Source organism: Mobula birostris, chromosome 9, assembly GCF_030028105.1.
Source record: "Mobula birostris isolate sMobBir1 chromosome 9, sMobBir1.hap1, whole genome shotgun sequence".
Lineage (NCBI taxonomy): Eukaryota > Metazoa > Chordata > Chondrichthyes > Myliobatiformes > Myliobatidae > Mobula > Mobula birostris.
The window spans coordinates 16,717,718-16,740,029 of record NC_092378.1 but is presented as its reverse complement, the minus strand read 5'-3'; the positions used below and the strand labels follow the sequence as shown (position 1 = coordinate 16,740,029).

The window sequence follows — 22,312 nt, the reverse complement described above, 5'->3', positions numbered from 1 at the left end:
GCAACAGCCCATATCCAAAATGTGGAATGGCATATCACATGGTGACTGAATAACATCTCTGCAGACACTGGTGTTTTTTCTCCTTGTTCTTTCAATCTTTTTAGAGTAAATAATCTCAAATTAGGATGAAAAATTGCGTGATCCTATTCTCAACTTCAATGTTCTTGCAGCTCTAAACTCTCATATTATAGGATGTTACATTTATTCAGGTAAAAGGATTGGAAGCAAAAAAAGTGAATGACGTTTTAAGACAAAAGGGAACACTTGCTTGGTAAATTTTGTAAAATGTATCTTTAAAATACGGATTTACTTACAATTATTTCTACTCTTGAAATTTCAATTACTGGGAACCACCAGGTTCAGGGAGTTGTTACCCCTTGTCAACCATTAGGCTTTTGAACCAGAAGGAATGACTTCACTTAACTGTTGCCCCAACCCATCTCATGCTCTCAATATTTATTACTTATTATTTTTTTTTCCTTTTGTATTTGCAGTTTGTTGTCTTTTGCACATTAATTGTACGTCCTATTGGGTGCTGTCTTTCATTGATTCTATAGTGTTTCTTGCACTTACTGAATGCCCACCAGAAAATGAATCTCAGGTTGTATGAGGTGACACATGTACTTTGACAATAAATTTACTCTGACCTTTGGAAAAAAATGATATAGATGTTTAAAAGACACATCAAACAATTTGACTAAGTAAAAAATGATATAGATGTTTAAAAGACACATCAAACAATTTGACTAAGTAAATCATAACTGAGAAAGAGGACAGAGATTTTAAAGTCATGGAGCAGCACAGCACAGAAACACGCCATGCCGAACTGTTATCCTGCCTAGTCCCATTAACCCACACATGGAATATAGCTCTCCATACCCCTCTCAGTTGTGTCCTTATCCAGATTTCTCTTAAATTTCAAAATCCACCACTTGCACTGTCAGCTCGTTCCAGTCTCACCACACTCTGGGTGTGAGAGTTCCCACTCGTGTTCCCCTTAAATATTTCACCTTTCACCCTTAAACTCTATTCTTCCCTTTAAAATATTCATATCAAGTCACCTTTGGACCCTAACCTCAAATATTAGACATGAGATTTTCTTCAAATATGCCTTTTGTCAATTGTAAAGGCAGATCAAACCTAAACTGGTTGGATTGTGATAAAGGCTTACAAGGTCAGAATACTGTGTTTTGGTACACATTTCCTCAACTACCACTTGCAGGACCTAATAACCTATTTGTGCAACATGTTTGATAGTCTCAGTAAAATTAACTTTTGTGGACTATTTCATTACATTTATAAAAATATTTGACAAAATAATGTAATTTAGGAATATCTAGGTGCTATATGGCAATATGACCACATTCACAAAAGTGACTTCTTTAGTCCTAAAGGTTAATATAATACAAGAATTGTGCATAGCTTTATATAAAAAAAGGGGAATATTTTCTGCCAAGGCAAATAAATTTCAGTTCAATTGAGTACAAGGTGTGTTTATACTCGACTTGCTGCGAGGATCAAGATTGGCAACTTGCTGAAAGATCCAACTGGCAGTGGCGGTGACGGTGACTTTGCATTGAGAAACTATTTCATGCCTTCTGAAAAGTTCTGGCTCTCAACAAAGAATTCACCCAATATGCATTTGAAATACATGCATATTTTATCTCTCAAACTTATTCTGCTCCTTCTCACCGAAAGGAATACAAACTGAAATACAAAAATGCTACAGTTTCTCTTTACAAAACATAATACCATGCAGTGTATATATTGCTGGTGTGATACGCGGGTGACAGTATCAAGGACACACCCTTACAGCTACAATGCTCTAAATTTGCACAACAGACTATTTTCCTTTCTGACATCACCCATGACAATGCTTCATCCTGCCTGCCTCATAACAACGTAGTCCATCCATTAAACTCTGTGACATACAGTGACATTCCTTTCCTAGTCAGACAAAAGATACTAAATTACCTTTGCATTCATTCTATAAACTCCAGTGACCTTCAGAGATACAGAAACCTTGGTGGGTACATCAGATCCCGAAAAGCAGAATAGGTCAATAAAGTGGTTAAAAAGATGCATGAGATTCCTTACACTCTATGCTTCAGCTAAAAGAGGAGGAGGAGGGATGTTATGCTATTAATGTATACTATGCTACATAGGTCAAGTATTAAGTACAGCTCCAGTGAGAATATTGGAAAATGTGACTGCTCTGAGAGACTACATAATGGATTTATGTGAATGCTTCCAGAAACTCAATATTTTGACAAGACTAAACAATGTATGTCTCCATCCATTAGAAAAGAGTAAATTAAATCAAACCATGTAAAGTTACTGAAGAGACAGGATTCTATTTCTCTCAAAAATTAGGAAACATAGATGGAAACTAATTGATAAAATGATTAGAAAGATGATTTAAAAAAAAAACATTCTTCCACTCAAGAGGGTGGCATGTTTCTGGAACTCAAGGCTAACAGGGTAGCAGAGGCAGAAACCATTATTACATTTAAAAGATACTTGGATGTCTACTTGAAAAGGCACAATCTGCACGATTAGAGCTTATTGGTTGAGTGGGATTACATCCTTCTCCCATCAAAACTGATAATGTGCTGAATGGTAACCTGTGTTATGTTTTCAAATCATCCCATTCTTCAATTCTTCACAAGCTACCAAGAAAAGCACTTTCTTTGCAACCCAAAGACAATAGGTGCAGGAGCAGGCCATTCAGCCCTTCGAGCCAGCATCGCCATTCACTGTGATCATGGCTGATCATCCACAATCAGTATCCAGTTCCTGCCTTATCCCCATAACCTTTGATTCCACTATCTTTAAGAGCACAATCCATCTCTTTCTTGAAAGCACCCAAAGACTTGGCCTCCACTGCCTTCTGGGCAGAGCATTCCACATATCCACCACTCTCTGGGTGAAAAAGTTTTTCCTCAACTCCGTTCTAAATAGCCTACCCCTTATTCTTAAACTGTGGCCTCTGGTTCTGGACTCACCCATCAGCGGGAACATGCTTCCTGCCTCCAGCATGTCCAATCCATTAATAAGCTTATATGTTTCAATCAGATCCCCTCTCATCCTTCTAAATTCCAGTGTATACAAACCCAGCCATCCCAAGAATTAACCTTGTGAACCTACGCTGCACTCCCTCAATAGCAAGAATGTCCTTCCTCAAATTTGGAAACCAAATCTGCACACAATACTCCAGGTGTGGTCTCACCAGGGTCCTGTACAGCTGCAGAAGGACCTCTTTGCTCTTATACTCAATTCCCCTTGTTATGAAGACCAGCATGCAATTTAGCTTTCTTCACTGCCTGCTGTACCTGCATGCTTGCTTTCAGTTGACTGATGTACAAGAACATCTAGATCTCGTTGTACTTCCCCTTTTCCTAACGACTCCATTTAGATAATAATCTGCCTTCCTGTTCTTACCAAAGCGGATAACCTCACATTTATCCACATTAAACTGCATCTGCCATGCATCCGCCCACTCACCCAGCCTGTCCAAGTCACCCTGCATTCTCATAACATCCTCCTCACATTTCACACTGCCACCCAGCTTTGTGTCATCTGCAAATTTGTTAATGTTATTTTTAATCCCTTCATCTAAATTATTGATGTATATTGTAAACACCTGCGGTCCCAGCACTGAACCCTGCGGTACCCCACTGGTTACCACCTGCCATTCCGAAAGGGACCCGTTAATCGCTACTCTTTGTTTCCTGTCAGCCAGCCAATTTTCAATCCATGTCAGTACTCTGCCTCCAATATCATGTGCCCTAATTTTGTCCACTAATCTCCTATGTGGGACTTTATGAAAGGCTTTCGGAAAGTCCAGGTACACTACATCCACTGGCTCTCCCTTGTCCATTTTCATAGTTACATCCTCAAAAAATTCCAGAAGATTAGTCAAGCACGATTTCCCCTTCGTAAATCCATGCCGACTCGGACCTATCCTGTTACTGCCATCCAAATGTGTCGTAATTTCATCTTTTATAATTGACTCCAGCATCTTTCCCACCATCGATGTCAGGCTAACCAGTCTATAATTCCCTGTTTTCTCTCTCCCTCCTTTCTTGCAAAGTGGGACAACATTAGCCACCCTCCAATCCATAAGAACTGATCCTGAATCTATAGAACATTGGAAAATGATTACCAATGCGTCCACGATTTCTAAAGCCACCTCCTTAAATACCCTGGGATGCAGACCATCAGGTTCCGGGGACTTATCAGCCTTTAGACCCAACAGTCTATCCAACAACATTTCCTGCCTAATATAAATTTCCTTCAATTCATCCATTACCCTAGGTCCTTTGGCCACGATTATATCTGGGAGATTGATTGTGTCTTCCCTAGTGAAGACAGATCCAAAGTACCTGTTCAACTCATCTGCCATTTCCTTGTTCTCCATAATAAGTTCACTCGTTTCTGTTTTCAAGGGCTCAATTTTGGTCTTAACTATTTTTTTCCTTTTCACATACCTAAGGCAGCTTTTACTATCCTCCTTTATATTCTTGGCTAGTTTACCTTCGTACCTCATTTTTTCTCCACGTATTGCCTTTTTAGTTATCTTCTGTTGCTCTTTAAAAGTTTCCCAATCCTCCGGCTTCCCACTCATCTTTGCTATGTTATACTTCTCTTTTATTTTTATATTGTTCTTACTGTACACCCCTTGTCAGCCATGGCCTCCCCTTACTCCCCTTAGGATCTTTCTTCCTCTTTGGAATGAACTGATCTTCTGCATTAATGAACCTTCAGCATTATTCCCAGAAATACCTGCCATTGTTGTTCCACTGACATCCCTGCTGGGGTATCATTCCATTGAACTTTGGCCAGCTCCTCCCTCATAGCTCCATAGTTCCCTTTGATCAAATGTAATACAGACACTTCCGATTTTCCCTTCTCCCTCTCAATTTGTAGATTAAAACTTATCATATTATGGTCACTACTTCCAATGGCTCCTTTACCTTGAGGTCCCTGATCAAATCCGGTTTATTGCACAACACTAAATCTACAATTGCCTTCTCTCTGGTAGGCTCCAGTACAAGCTGTTCTAAGAATCCATCTCGGAGGGACTCCACAAACTCCCTTTCTTGGAGTCCAGTACCAACCTGATTCTTCCAGTCTACCTGCATGTTGAAATCCCCCATAACAACTGTAGCATTACCTTTGCGACATGCCAATTTTAACTCTTGATTCAACTTACATCCAACTTCCAGACTACTGTTTGGAGGCCTGTAGATAACTCCCATTAGGGTCTTTCTACCCTTAGAATATCTCAGTTCTATCCATACTGACTCTATGTCTCCTGATTCTATGCCCCCCCCCCCCACAAGGGACTGAATATCATTCCTCACCAACAGAGCCACCCCACCCCCTCTGCCCATCAGTCTGTCCTTTTGATAGGACGTATATCCTTGAATATTCATTTCCCAGGCCCTGTCCACTTGAAGCCATGTCTCTGTTATTCCCACAACATCATACTTACCAATTTCCAACTGTGCCTCAAGCTCATCCACTTTATTTCTTATACTTCCTGCATTCATATATAATACTTTTAATTCATTACTCCCCTCACCTTTCATATCAATTCCTATTTCATCTGGCCATACTGTACGATCCCTTCTTAAGCTTTCTGCTCCGTTGATTCTGTTGTCTTTCTTAACTTTTCTTATTCTCATTTCTCCTTTAACTCCATCCTTATATTTCCAGTTCGTTCCCTCCCCCCAATGATTCTGCATTTGCTCAACGTGAGTAAACCATGGGGTCCAATCTGACCAAACATACTATATAGTATTGTTTTTTTACTACTTAAATTGAGATCTGTCTATAAAGTGTTTTTCAAGACCTTGTGCTTCTAAGACTATACAGACAAGGTACTTTTAAAACGTAGGTACTATTTTAATGTACCTATCTACCATGTTCATTTATTTTTGATTTGCTACTCAAATATACTTTCAGGAAAAGACTGTAAATAAAGAAAACTTTTTGCAAACAAATAGGTTGAAATCAGTGTGGAAAACATATACAGTACATACAAACTGACAGTGCGCATGCTTGCTCCATGTTTTAGAGTCATAGCAACCAACTCTTCCAACCAAACCAGCAGATTGTTTTCTCAGCCACTGAAGCCACAACCCTACGCTGAACTAGCCAAAGCCGTTGACTTTAATCTGTCATTCCACAGCTCTTAAAGATTAAACTATTTAAAAAAAAATTTTAAAAAAAACAAGTTAGCACAGTAAGTCACAGGAAAACATTTAAAATTGGTTTAATGTTTCTCAAATCAAAAAAAAGTTCCAAGTAAATTCTAATCAAAGTTCATATATGCCACCATATACACTCCTGAGAATCATTTTCTGTGAGGCATACTCAACATACCTACAGAATAGTAACTATAACACAATCAATGAAAGATCAAGTAAAGTGCAGAAGACAACAAACTGTGCAAATACAAATAAATAGCAATAAACAACAAGAACATGAGATAACAAGATAAAGCATCCTTAAAGTGAGTTCATTCGTTGTAGGAACGTTTTAATGTAAGGGGCAAGTGAGACTAGTTACCCTTTTGTTTAAGAGCCTGATGGTTGAGATTGGTAGTAACTGCTCTTGAATCTGGTGGTGCGAGTCCTGAGGCTCTTGTACTTTCTCTCTGATGACAGCGGCAAAAAAAAGAGCATGGCCTGGGTGGCAAAGATCTCTAATGATCAATGCTGCTTTCATTCAACAGTGTTTCATGTAAATGTGCTCAATGGTTGGGAGGGCTTTACCCATGATGTACTGGGCTGAATCCACTAACTTTTGTAGGATTTTCCATTCAATACAGAACCATGATGCAGCCAGTCAATGTACTCTCCACTACACAAAATATGAGCATACCACAAACTTACCAAACTGACATGCCACACAGATCCCTCTCCGTGTTAATGAATAGAGTCACTGAACCTGTGACAGGCCTATCCTGGAACAGATTCGTCAGATAGATTTCTGCTGGAAAGTTACTAGGGTCTGTGATCCTCAACTGGAGCCCATAGCCACCCAGCACTAAATCAAGTTGAGCTAATTCCTCTAACACGAGGAAATCTGCAGATGCTGGAAATTCAAGCAACACACATAAAAAATGCTGGTGAACCCAGCAGGCCAGGCAGCATCTATAGGAAGAGGTACAGTCGACGTTTCAAGCCCAGATCCTTCGTCAGGACTAACTGAAAGAAGAGATAGAAAGAGATTTGAAAGTGGGAGGGGGAGATCCAAAATGATAGGAGAAGACTGGAGGGGGAGCTAAGAGCTGGAAAGTTGATTGGCAAAAGGGATACAAAGCTGGAGAAGGGAGAAGATCATGGGACGGGAGGCCTAGGGAGAAAGAAAGGGGAGGCAAGCCCAGAGGATGGGCAAGGAGTTATAGTGAGAGGGACAGAGGGAGGGAAAAAAAAAAGAAAAAAAAAATAATAATAAATAACTAAAGGATGGGGTACAAAGGGGAGGTGGGGCATTAAGGGAAGTGAGAGAAGTCAATGTTCATGCCATCAGGTTGGAGGCTACCCAGATGGAGTACAAGGTGTTGTTCCTCCAACCTGAGTGTGGCTTCATCTTGACAGTAGAACAGGTCATGGATAGACATATCAGAATGGGAATGGGATGTGGAGTTAAAATGTGTGGCCACTGGGAGATCCTGCTTTCTCTGGCGGACAGAGCATAGGTGTTCACAGTCTCCCAGCCTGCGTCGGGTCTCGCCTATATATAGAAGGCTGCATCGGGAGCACCGGACGCAGTAAGTCATCCCAGCCGACTCACAGGTGAAGTGTTGCCTCACCTGGAAGGACTGTCTGGGGCCCTGAATGGTGGTGAGGGAGGAAGTGAAAGGGCATGTGTAGCACTTGTTCCGCTTACAAGGATAAGTAACAGGAGGGAGATCGGTGGGAAGGGATGGGAGGGGACGAATGGACAAGGGAGTCCCGCAGAGAGCCAATTCCTGTTTATTGTCATGTGCACAGTGAGTTACAATATACAATAAAGATCTAACTAACTTTATAACGATCACATTGTACAGGTTTTTGAGTGCACATAGTGAAATCCAAAAAGGCAGCCACAAGCACTTAAATCTTCATTATTATCAAGTTGAGTTGCTAGTATGTATATAGGTGAGGGTACGGTGAGAATCTAGATTCCAACAGCAGAGGTGCAGTTAACACAAAATATGGATTATACTCAAAATATATAAGATATAGGAGCAGGATTAGGCCAGCTCTAAATTCCATTACGGCTGATTTATTATTCCTCTCAACCCATTTTCCAGCCTTCTCCCTGTAACCTTTGATGCCCTGATTAATCAAGAATCTATTTACCTTTGCCTTAAATATACCCAATGAACTGGCCTGAATAGCTGTTTGTGGCAATGAACTCCACAGATTCACCACCCTATGGCTAAAGAAATTCCTCATCATTTCTGTTGCAAATGGTTGTCCCTCAATTTTGAGGCTATGACTTTAGGGAACCTCCCAAGTCCCTTTTCAACTCTGATTTTTAAATTTTCTCCCCATTTAGAAAATAGTCTACGCCTTTATTCCTTCTACAAAGTGCATAACCAGGCACGTCCCTACATTATATTCCATCTGTCACTTCTTTGCCCATTCACCCAATATGTCTAAGTCCTGCAGACTTCCTGCTTCCTCTACATCAACTGCCCTCCACCTATCTTCGTATCGTCTGCAAACATGGCCACAAAAGCCATCAATTCCTTCACCCAAATCATATATAACGTGAAAAGCAGTCCCAATGCAAACCCTATGGTACACCACTAGTCACTGGCAGCCAACCAGAGAAGGCCCCATTTATTCCCAGTCTTTGCCTCTTGCCAGACAATCACTATCCATACTAGTAGCTTCTCTGTAATACCAAGAGCTCTTATCTTGTTAAGCAGACTCATGGACTATCCTTTGTCTATCCTGCCTGTAATTTCCTTAAAGAATTCCAACAGATTTGTCAGAGAAGAATTTCTCTCGAGAAAACCATTCTGACATTTTTTCTATTTTATCATGTGCCTCTAAGTAACCCAAAACCTCATCCTTAATAGACTCTAACGTTAATCGTACTTAAATTTTTGATGCGTGGACATTACATGAATAGGAAAGGTATAGAATGATATAGGCCAAACGTAGGCAGCACATGGTGGGATGTGCCTTCTTCCCATTACTGCATCAGGGAGGTGGTACAGGAGCCTGAAGATACATACTCAAATGTTTTAGAGATTGTTTCTTCCCTCTGCCAACAAATTTCTGAATGGTCCATTAACCCATGAACACTTCCACTCTATTCTTCTTTTGCATTACTTATCTTATTTCCTGTTTTAACTTTTAATAATTTTATTTAATGTCTTGCACTGTGCTGCTGCAACAAAACACATTTCATTACTTATGACAGTGATAAAAAACCAGTGATACTGATTCCGATTCTGACTACTGGATGCTTTCTGCCCACTTGTACTAGTTCACAAACCCTTAAGCTGTTAACTCACAGTATACAAGGATATTTTTTCAGCTCTTTAACAGTAACATGACACATTGTAGCAATACCCTTTGAATAAGTCCCAACTTCCAAGACTACATCTGTCAAAATCTTCAGATGGCACACCTTTAGAATATTAAATCATTATGTGAGTATGACGGCAATGAACTCAGTGAAGGCCTGGCTATTATCCTAATAAATCAGGACAAACTCCTGTGCTCTTAAATGGAAGAAAAAAATGCAGTTAAATATGAAAAAGCATATTTTCAATGGTGGTACCGCTCCACATACTAATCTTTGAGTTGGAGTATGTTCTTCAGTTGCTGCTCTCAAGAATCCAGCCTGTGAATTTCTCCAATTGTATTAGAAAAGCTTGACTAGAGGCATTCAGTACCACAGCTGGGATAGACTGGTCCATTAGCCTCAAGTGCAATCAACCATTTTTTGATATCATACAAATAAAAAGATTGTCTTCTGTGATGGTAGGGATCCTCACGAATGTGCAGAGATGGATCATCCATTCAAACCTTCTGGCTGAATATGATTGGAAATGCTTCAGCCTTGGCACTGGCACTCATATGCTGGTCTCAATTGCATTCACACTGAGATGCCATGTCATTAAAACTACTGCAATTAAAAACTGGCCTGAGAGCTTATTAATAACAGCACAGTAGGAATTCTTAAGGCACAGAGGAATGTGGTAGAACAATGGGATCTGGGAATACAGTATAGCTCTGTACTTCATTGAAAGTGGCGTCACAGGTAGATGGGGTCATAAAGAAAGCTTTTGGCACATTGGCCTCCATAAATCAAAGTATTAAGCAAAGGAAATGGGATGTTATGTTTAAGTTGTATAAGATGTTGGTGAGGCTTAATTTAGAGTACTGTGTGCAGCTTTGGTTACGGGTGGATGACCAGAAAACATATAAATAAGGTTGAAAGAGTTCAGAGAAAATTTACAAGGATGTTGTGAGTCTGGAGGACCTGAGTTATAAGGAAAGATTGAATAGGTCAGGACTTTATTCCTTAGAATATAGAAGATTGAGAGGAGATTTGATAGAGGTATACAAAATTATGAGGGGTACAGATAGGGTAAATGCAAGCAGACTTTTCCCACTGAGATTTGGTGGGACAACTAGAGGCCATGGGTTAAGGGTGAAAGGTGAAATGTTTAAGGGGAGCACTAGGGGAAAGTTCTTCACTCAGAGGGTCATGAGAGTGTGGAACAAGCTGCCAGTGCAAGTGGTGCATACAAGCTTGATTTCAACATTGAAAAGATTGGATAGGTACATGGATAACAGGCATGGAGGCCTATGTTTCTGGTGCACATCGATGGGAGTAGGCAGTTTAGGTGGTTTCAGCATGGACTAGATGAGCCAAAGGGCCTGTTTACATGCTTTACTTTTCTATGTACAATTTCAGTGGTCACAGGTCATTTGGGCCATGGACAGATCAAAGTAGTCAATTGTAACAAGCTGGATGATAACACCATTATTCAACTGATTATGTCGACTCCACTGTTATGCTGAGAATGATCTGTTCCAGTCACAAAACAGTTTGGATCCATTACGCTGTTTAACCTTGGAAGATTTTTTGTTCACACTCAATGACAACACAGAAACTTTCTCTAAATTCTCATGGTAGAATGCATTTTGACAGTTGCATTCCATTAGTTACTTTGAGTCGATTTTGACTAGTTTCATGTACTAAATTCTGCTTGAGCATACATTAGTTTTGATTTGCACTCATTAATACATAGTTAACAGAGTAAATACCAATTGGAAAATTTCAAAAATAATTCCTTGTTAAAACTAATCTAAATAGGAGCAAACTAAAATGATGGGCTACAAAAATTCTATCACATCACACTACATAATATAATTTATTTTGTTTAATGTTTCCAGCCATCATAGTTAAAGCAAAATAAAACTGGTGTGAGATTACCACTGCTGCAAGTGAACAGCAACCAACTTTTGTGATTGATGTCACCATGCATTTTCCGATTTCTTCAATGAGCAGCTGCCATGTTTACTTCAATGGGAGTAGCAATGAATGTCTGTTTTGGGATAAACATTAACAGTGCCTTAATGTACATAATTTACACTAATCAAAGCATTCTCATGTTCTAGTGTTTGGTTTCAAAGAATTCCAGCACATTATGTAATGATTCACAAACTAAACCTTTCCACTGTATAAATATAGATACATTATGTAAAGTTCTCAAAACCACATTGACTCAGCTGAAAACAATGTCATTCATGCTATATAAATAAAACTGAATACCAAATGTTGTGTTATCATAGCAGCATTGGAGCCGAAGGAATTTCAAATTTCAATAACATGCCAAATAAGAAAATTTGATTGTAACATTAAAACACTCCTTTGCACATAAAAGTCACGTTTTCTATTTCAACTGTTATGATGTTTCGCTGAAGGATATTTGATACCTACTATGGAGGAAGTTACGAGTTAGATTATATCTTTTAGGCAATGAACTGAAACACAAGTTTTAGATAGATTCAAGATTCAAAATTGTTTAATGTCATTTTCAGTAAATAAGTGTAAAGGAGAACAACATAGTTATTATGCCAGATCTGCTACAGCAAAAAAAATAAAGACCACAATAATACTTTTAAAACATAATACATAAGATAGCTTAATACGTGAATTGATTGTATGTCCATAAAGAGATGATAGGCACAGGAGTGCCTATACTTAAGGTGACCGACAAGAAATGATAAAGTAGTGGTGATTGGGGGTGTCGAGGGGTGGGTTAGAGGGTGGGGGTGTTGATCAGCCTTATTGCTTAGGGAAAAAAATAACTGTTTTTGAGTCTGGTGGTCTTGGCGGGGATTCTATGTAGTTTCCTCCCTATGGGAGTGGGAGGAACAACCCATGAGCAGGGTGACTACAATCCTTCTATTACTGGCTCTTTTCTGGCAACTTGCTGTATATATGTCCTCGATGGAGGGTAGGCTGGTGCTGATGAAGTATTGGGTCGTTTTAACTACTCGTAGAGCTTTCCTGTCCATCACTTTGAGGTTTCCATACCATGCAGCGATGCAACTTGTTAGGATGCTCTCTACTGTGCATCTGTAGAATGATGACAGTATAAATGTGCATACTCCAACTTTCATTCATCAGAAAGTACAGGCATTGGTGAGCTTTCCTGATTGTGTAGGATGTATTCTGGGACCAGAGGCTGTGCAAGATGTGCGCTCGCAGGAGTCTGTGTGCCACTGATGAAAAGGGAGAGAAGCACAAGTCACATGCATCAGTATCACAATGGAATAAAGGCATGAGAGAGGAGCTTAACCAGGTGGACTGAAGGAGAATACTGGCAGAGCAGCGATGGCTTTAGTTTCTGGGAATAGTTCACAAGGCGCAGGATAGATACATCCCACTGAGGAAGAAGTTCTCAAATGGCAGGGGTAGGCAACCGTGGCTAACAAAGGGAGTTACAGACTACAAAAAAGCCAAGGAAAGGGCATACAAGATAGCAAAAGTGAGTGGGAAATTGGATGATTGGGAAGCTTTTAAAATACAAAAGGTAACTAAAAAAGCTAAAAGGGAAATGAGGGCAGACTAGCCAATAATATAAAGCAGGATACCAAAAGTTTTTTCACTTATATAAAGAGTAAAAGGGAGGAGAGATTTGATCAGAGGTCTGAGAGTGTCAGAGAGCAGGAGTAAGTACCATTGCTATTACAAAGGAAAAGGTGCGAGGCAAACTCAAAGCTCTTAAGGTGGGTAAGTCACCCGGGTCAGATGGACTACATCCCAGAGTCCCGAGAGAGGTGGCTGAAGAGGTAACGGATGCATTGATCATGATCTTTCAAGAATCATGGATTCTGGCATAGTTCCAGAAGACTGGAAGATTGCAAATGTCACGCCCCTCTTTAAGGAAGGAAAGCAAAAGAAAGGAAGTTATAGGCCAATTAGCCTATGGGTAAGTGTTAACTTAACCACTGGGTAAGTATTGTAGTCTATTATTAAGGATGAGGTTTCCAGGTACTTGGAGACTAGCGATAAGTCAAAATTAGCATGGTTTCTGTAAAGGGAAATCTTCCCTGACAAGTCTGTTAGAGTTCTTCGAGGAAGTAACAAGCAGGGTGGACAAAGAAGAGGCAGTGGATGTCATTTACTTGGATTTTCAGAAGGCATTTGATAAGGTGCCACACAAGGCTGCTTAACAAGATAAAATCCTATGCAGTTACAGGAAAGATACTGGCATAGATAGCAGAATGGCTGACAGGCAGGAAACTCTGAGTAGCCTTTTCTGTCTGGCTGCCAGTGACTAGTGATGTTCCGCAAGGGTCAGTATTGGGACCGCTACTTTTCACATTGTTTGTCAATGATTTAGACAATGGAATTAATGGCTTTGTGGCAAAGTTTGCGGGTGATACGAAGATAGGTGGAGGGGTAGGTAGTGCTGAGGAAGAAATTCAATTGCAGGACTTATGACAAATTGGAAGCGTGTGCAAGATGGAATACAGCGTTGGGAAATGTATGATAATGCATTTTGGTAAAAGGAACAATGGTGTGGACTATGTAAATGGGGAGAAAGTTTAAACATCAGAAGTGTAGATGGACTTAGGAGTCCTCGTGTAAGATTCCCAGAGGTTAGTTTACAGGTTGAGTCTGTGGTAAAGAAGGCAAATGCAATGTTGGCATTTATTTCAAGGGCAGTAGAATATAAAAATGAGGAGATAATGCTCAGCCTTTATAAGACACTAGTCAGGCTGCACTTGGAGAATTGTCAACAGTTTTGCGCCCCACTCTCAGAAAGGATGTGTTGTCACTGGACAGAGTCCAGAGGTTGTTCATGAAGATGATTCTGGGAATGAAGAGGTTAACATACGAGGAGCATTTCAGCTTTGGGCCTGGACTCGCTGTAATTTATAAGAATGTGGGGGGGGGGGGGGGGAGTCTGATTGAAACATACTGAATGTTGAAAGGACTAGACAGGGTGGATGTGGAGAGGATGTCTCCTATGGTGGTGGTATCTAGAACCAGAGGGCACAGATCAAAATTGAGGGGCAACCCTTTAAAACAGAGGTAAGGAGGAATTTTTTTAGCCAGAGTAGTAAATCTGTGGAATGCTCTGCCACAGACTGCGGTGGAGGCCAAGGCAGAAGTTGAAAGTTTCCTGATCGGTCAGGGCATCAAAAGATATGGCAAGAAGGCAGGTGCATGGGTTTGAGTGGGACCCGGGATCAGCTAATGGAATGGTGGAGCAGACTTGATGGGTTGAATGGCCTAATTCTGTTCCTATGTCTCATGGGATGTGAGTGGTGAGAGCTCTCCTGAAATCGACAACCATCTCCTTTGTCTTGCTAACACTGAGGAAGAGGTTATTCGCCTGGCACCACACCTCAAGCTTTTCCACCTCTTCTCTATAGGCCATATCAACATTGTTGGTGATGAGCTCCAACACTGGTTAGTCATCAGCAAATGTGACGATGTGATTAGTCAGGTGTTTGGCCACGCAGTCATGTGTGAGTAGAGTGTACAGCAATGGGAACGGGGGGCACCTGTGTTGACAATGATGGGGAGTGAGGAGTGCTTTTATATCCTGTCTAACTGAGGTCCACTGGTTATGAAGTCCAACACCCAGTTCTACACTGGTGTACTTATACCCCTAATCCAAAGATTTCTGTCAGATGTATTAAAACTAAATGCCTAGAGATAAAACAGTAGTGCTTCTACCCCACCATCTAAATATATTTTGATATTTTTAAAAAGATGACCTTTCTATTAAACTGATTTCCAACCTCCTTGAATCAATGCAATTTAAAACTATGACTGAAAATTGAAGTTAATTGTTGAAGATATTGTCAAAACTAAGTAATAATCATCTATTAATTTTCTAAGGATTCACTGCAGAATCTCATATGGAAACAGTTCATGATCAAGCACCAATTTATACTATTCTAATAATCTCTCCCCAGATTTTCTCCCTCACCTATACACTAAGAACAATTTACAGTGACCAATTAGCCTACCCATCAGCCCAATTTTTGGGGAGAAAGCTGCAAAACCCAGAGGAAACCTGTGCAATCATGGAGAGAATGTAGAATATGCAAACTCCACACACAGCTCAGATTACAACTGAATTTCAATAGGTGGAGGTGCATAGCAGGAGCTCGACAAGCTGCACCACTGACCCAACTAGATTTCTACTTAAGTTTGAACCAAGACAAACTGCACTGTTTCAATTTGTCCAGCAAGTTTACAGAACCCAATCTAAAATCATGGACTAGATTTGCTTAATTTTAGGGCAAACCAGGGATTGTTGAAAGTAGTGGCTCAGGTATACAATTTTACACTACTGGCAGGTGTCTTTAGCACACGACCAGTCAAAATTGACTTCAAACTAGTCAATCAGAGCCTGTCAATATTCTACCTTAATGCAAATATATCCTTCCATCAGCTAAAATTAGGACAAAAATTACCACTGAGAACCATTTAAGGAACGTGAAAATATTTAGGGTGAAGGATGAGGTGCCAATCAAGCATGCCACTTTGTTTCCAGATGGTGTGGTTTTTGAGTATAGGAACTGCACTCATCCAGGCAAGTGAAGGTTATTCCATTACACTTCCGATTTGCAACTTGCAGATAGTGGAAAGGGACCTTGCAGAATCAGGAAGTGAGTCACGTACAGCAGGATACCCAGCCTCCGACTTCCTCTTAAAGTTACAGGATTTGTGGCATGACCAGTTAAATTTCTGGGTTTATTGTTTTTGAGTTTAAACCCCAATTTCCATCTCCCCCTGGTGTCGATGAAGGGATATCTGTGATGGCAATGTGGTTGAACAGAGATGCATGGCTTTAATCTCATAATGGTAATTATCGCTTCTTGGTACACAGCATGAATTTGCCATTCATCATGCATGCTGCATGCAGCAAGACCTGGATATGCTGACTTCATTTTCTATGGAAATGCAAATGAACTGAATATTGCCCAATCAGCAAACACCCTCATTTCTGACCTCACTCAGTGAAAGCTATTAAAACAATTAACAATTGTTAGGCTAGAACATTACTCTGAAGAAATTGTACAAAGTGATATGCCTGGGCAAGATAATTAACCTCCAAAATTCACAACTGTTTTTGTACAAAATAGGACTGCAGCAGGGAAGTATATTTCTCTTTATTCCCACTTATTTTAGTTTTATTTGGGAGGGGCACCCTGGTATCATCCCCAAGTTAGATGTTACCTTAATGGCAGCATTGAAATTTAGCTCTTTTCTTCTGGGCTGAAGTGAGTATTCTGGAGAATTTCTACCATAACCAAAGCAACAATCTATTAATATATACACAACAATCTATTAATACATACACAACAATCTATTAAGATATATATTACATTCTATCATGGGGTGCTTTTTAGGACAACTTGCCAAAACATTAAATTTTACTCAACATGCTTCATTTTCAAGATTGCCATTCTAATTTAAAAGTTTAATCTACAATAATAAATCTAAAAGACAGCTTCTTGCTTTCACATTCTTCACACAAGAAAACATACCAGATGATATTTAAACCAAAACTCGAGAGGATTACCAAAATCACTTCCTGTCATTTTGACTTAATGAAGCACAGGAATTCGCCCTGATGTTCCCACATTCCCCCACAGGATAAAAATCAAGGCTTCAATCCACAATACTGAATCTAACAAATTTCAGTGACAGTCTCTCCGAGATAAAAAAACACAAGTAGGTACATGAAATCATGTTAAACAGGCAACCCTTCAACATTAAGCAAACTGCACACAAAAAAGCATACAACAATACGATTTTCAGTAAAGTACTTCCCCCAACTGAAATTCAAACTTGTGGCACATTCGCCATATTATGAATGCAATCAATTCTAAAAGTAAAAGTAAGGAGACGTGCTGAAATCACATTTATCGGTACCCTATTTCGGCTCAAATCGACTCTGGATTAATAGGAGGTTTTAGACGACATAAAGCAGGCATCCGAATACAGCATCCGCCCTGACTGTAGAGCGGCCTCCGGGGATACTGAGGCGGGGTTCTTGCCTCACTCACATCAAGCCTTGTCACTGGCAAGAATATAAATTACTGCTGAATACAAAGTACCGAGGGGGGAAAAAGACTACAAATAGCAATGTACGATTTTCGCTCAATTTCTACCATTCCGGAGCTGTCCAGACATCTTTTGGATGGAAAGTACAAGTTTAAATTTCTGTCTCGCTAACTTCAACCCGCCGTAGCCAGAGCTGAGGTCGCGGCCCAACACACGGGGCCCGGCGGGACCACCCTATATTCCCCCACGGGCCAGACCCACCTTCAACCAGATCCTGGCCCCGCCCGTCTCAGTCGCAGCCCAGTGGGCGGCCAGAGGAAGGGATGGGCTCTGATAACCAGCATCTCTGACTCCTGCGGGACCGAGGACACGGTGGGTGCCCCCGCTCCTTCCAGGACCCCGCTCCGCCATCTTACGGGCATTACCCGCCGACAGCTCCGCACACCCGAAGCGGCAGTCACCGGCTTCCCTCCTCCCCATCATCACCGCCCCCGCCCTGGCCACTCCACTCCGGCCACCCGCATACCGGGCTCGGCCGGCTCATCGGTCGGGGCTTGGCCCTCTCTGTACTCGGCATCCTGGTCAGTCACTCACCGGCGGTTCCGATGGGAAGGAGGGGAGCCAGCAGCCACTCGGCGCGATGTGAAGTGCGGGGCGGCCACTCGAGTCGCACTCAGGCCGCCTCCACTTGAGCTTCTGTCGTCAGGGCCGCCACCGGTCGCAGTCACCGCCTGACGTCACCACGCGGCGCGCTCCCGATTCCTGGCTCCATCCCGCTGACCTCTGGATTCAGAAATACGAAAATATTCCTCCCTTTTCCCATCTCGCAGAATCCATCGTCGTATCTCCATCCCTACCTTACTGCATCTCCATCCCTATTTCTCTCTATCTCACCGTATCTCCATCTCACTTCATCCACCTCTATCTCTGTAATTGTATCTTCATTTTACTAAATCCACCCCCATCTCTTTATCTAATTGTATTTCCACCTCACTGAATCCATCCATATCTCTCCATCTCACTGAATCCATTCCTATCTCTCTCCATCTCACTGAATCTATCCCTCCCTGTCTCTCACAGAATCCTTCCCCATCTCCGTCTCTCACTATACTTTATCCCTATCTCATTGAATCCACCTCTGTCTGTCTCCATCTCCGTCACTGAACCTACATCTATCTCCCTCAATCTCACTGACTCCAAATTTATCACATACTCATGTCTAAACTTTCTAACTATTAACACCACTGTCATCCCAAAGTCTTCAACTTTGTCTCACTGTTATGGTACCTACACACATCACATCCTTCATATCTTTTTTTCTTTGGATTGCTACCAGCATTTATGGCAGTCTCAAGCTACCATTGGTAATGAACTAATGAACCACCTCCTTCAACCACTGTAATAAGCTTTGGAGATGAATGACAATAATGAAACTCTCTGGGAATTGGTAAGCAGGTCCTAAGCTTTTTGTGGACAGCAGGAACCAAATCTATTTCTTTGAATCCCATTATACTGCATCTGATCACTTCCTTCGTAATCTTTCCTTTTCATATTTACTTGCCAACAGCATCAGGGACATAGCTGCTTGTGCCAATAAAAGCAAAAGTATTGGGATGTTAAAAAAGGTATTGTTTTCAATTTAATGGTTACATTTAGTTTTTAAAAAGTGTGGTGAAAGGTACTTGATAGCTCGTCGGTTCAAGTGAATAGTTAATACTTGTTTTCAGTTGTTGTGGTAAGCCTGGTGCCCGGGAATACTCTTAGATGTATTGAAGGCCTTTCTAAACAATCTCTTAAATCTTGAAAAACAGGTTAATTGGAAGCTGCATGATGATAGTGTAACAAATTTTTAGTCTATGCTTCTTGTTCAGTGGCTTTGATAGGTGGGTAGATGAGGATTTCATGTTTACTAGTTATGCTAGGTCTTATTTATGAGTCTGATTTCAGAAGTAAACCATCTCATTGAATTTCAGGATTACAGAACTGCAGTCCTTTCAGATTTCAAAGATTTGTCCCTTCAGTGAGTCTTTATGCATTGCATTTTTTCTCTCTAGTTGTTAGGCTTGACAAGTAGACTGGTGAAATTAGGTATGGGGAACAAAAGTTATCTTGGATCTTACTTTGGGGTACAAATCAGTCTTGTGTTTGATCTGTGGTTGCTGTGCATTGTCATAAATTTTATTTGTAATTTTTTATCATTTCTCACTGCTGATATCCTTTTTTTATTTTCAAACTTCTGATTGTCAGTCATAAATGGGAGCTGTTTGCACTAAAATATAATCTTCAACCACTGTAAAATGTACCTTTTTAAGGGTAGAATGTCAAAGGCTAATAACAAAACTGTAGAAACATAGACCTCTTGTAAGCAGAATTGAAGAGTAAATTTAATTGTGAGTAGACTAAGTCAGAGAAAAGTAAGAATGTAGCTATTCCCAATATCACCCTACAAGATTGAATTTATGCATTTTATTTATGTGTAAATCATTTGTAGATTTAATTCTTACTTTCCTAAGTTATTGTGTGTAATGTGTACTACTGTGCTTTACACCTGGTCTGGAAAAACATTGACTTGTTTGATGGTATACCTATATATGGTTAAATGACAAAAGCTTGACTTGACTTGACCTTTCTACCCAATCCACTGCCTTAACAGTACAGCATTTTGGCTACATTCTGGCACAGAAAGGAGATAAAGTACAAGCAGACCACTCAAAAGGATTAGGTCATGTAACCACTGTAAATCATACGTAAAGATAGCTATTTGATTGAAGCCACTCAAAACTGTTAATTTGTTAGTTCTCTGAGGTATTTGTCAACATAATCTCTCCAGTTTATAATATCAGGCTCCAGTCACTGCTCTAGTTAATAATCTGCAGCTGTTAGTGCTGATTTGCAGTGATTTACTGGCTTGGTAGTCTTAACTTTGCTACTCATTTTGTTAAGTAACTAAACATTATTGATTTGCAACTCAAATGCTTGGTAACACTGATTACATTTATGTATATCTCTTAAGTGCTCCTGCAAGCAATGTTTGTGATTTGTAACAAGTAAAAACGTTTTGTACATGATGTGTGCACTGGCTTCTTTCTTGATGACTTGACAAGAATATTTTTTTCACTTAGCATCTGTGGGGTGACTTAACGGAGAAATAATAAATTAATTTCATTTCATTTCATACTGGTTAGTTGAGATGACTCACTGAGCCTACTCAAGCATGATTCATCCATACACCTACAAATTGAAATTAAACTATAGGCTGAGAATTAACTATTCACCTGGTTCCTCTATATATTTCTGTTAAGATTACAAACTGACAAGAATTTTATTTTTGCTATTTTATTTTGGCAGTTCCTACTATAAATGTTGAGACTTAGTCTTTCGGGAAGTAAGATCACGAGAATGAAAGGTACCCCATTTATAAAATCTCTAATATGTTGCTATAGATGCCTGGATATATTTCTCCTGGAGACTTCAATAATATGCCCATTATTATTGTTTTAGCCACAGCCTGCCGCAGTAATCTGGGTCTTGTTTTCCATTTCAGCGTTTAATTGCAATTCATTGGCTTTAGTCAATCAATTTAATTGAATAATGAGGTAAGCGTGCAATATGAGGTTTAGGAGGATGCAATTGCTCTTCATTCTGCAAGCGATTAGCTTGGAATTTTGCCTGGTGTTATAACATTTGATTTCTCTGCGTTTCTTTAACTGGGAGATTTTAGACCTTTCCAAATGTGTGTTCTGTGCATTGTGGAAAGTGGTTTTTTGTGACTGATGCTCCCAGCTGAAAATGTGTGATTCCTTAATGTCTATTTGCTATGTGTTTTAGATCGTGGAATATTCCTGTTGGGATAATTTATTATTTGTTGACCATAAATGTTAACAGTGATATGAAGGCACATGACTTATTGGTACTGCAATATAATATCTATTAGTGCCTGTTTATTGGTGACCTTGATGAACAAACTCTGACTCCTCTGTGTAAATACACCGCTGTGCAGCTGGGTGTTGGACTTCCTAATGAACAGACCTCAGGTAGTCAGGATACACAACTGCTCCTCCCTCACCATCATCCACAACACGGGTGTGTCCCCCGCCCAGGGCTGTGTGCTGCGTCCATTGTTGTATACTCTGCTCATGCATGCTTGCACCGCCAAACATCCAAGTAATCACACAGTCAAGTTCGCCGAATGTGAACAGACAAAGGAGAAGGTTATCAGCTTCAGGAGACCTCGCATCACTCACCACCCGCCCCAACCTTACATAGGCAACATAGTAGTTTCAAACTTCTGGGAGTGCATATCACACACAACCTCTCATGGTCACACACATTCTACTCAGTCAAGAAAGTTCACCAATGCCTCTCCTTTCTGAGGAAGCTGAAGGGAGCTGGGCTTTGTACATCCATACTCGCGTCATTCTACAGGTGTGCGGTAGAGAGTATCCCGACAAGCTGCGTCACTGCTTGGTGCAGAAACTGCGCTGCGGCAGGCAGGAAAGCTCTACAACTGGTAGTCGAAAATGCCCAATGCATCACTGGCACCAGTCTACCCACCATCAAGGACATACATACAGAAAGTGCTGGAAAAGGGCCAGTAACATAATGAAGGATCCCAAACAGTTCATGGACTGTTTGCCCCACTCCCATCGGGGAGGAGGCTACATAACATTCATGCCAGGACCACCCCAGGCTCAAAACAATTGCTTTCCCTGAACAGTAAGGCTGATCAACAACTCTATTATCT

At 40.6% G+C, this 22,312-nt stretch overlaps 1 protein-coding gene across 2 annotated transcripts in view; it reads right to left on the bottom strand.

Moving 5' to 3' along the window:
- The window catches only part of LOC140202556 (ras-related protein Rap-1b), a 64,468-nt gene extending 46,172 nt beyond the window's left edge, over positions 1 to 18,296 (bottom strand). For both annotated transcript variants that reach the window (XM_072267545.1, XM_072267547.1), the window contains exon 1: positions 18,163 to 18,296. The gene's annotated coding sequence lies outside the window, so the exon portion shown is untranslated. The remainder of the gene's footprint in view (positions 1 to 18,162) is intronic.
- Between the last annotated feature and the right edge of the window lie 4,016 nt (positions 18,297 to 22,312).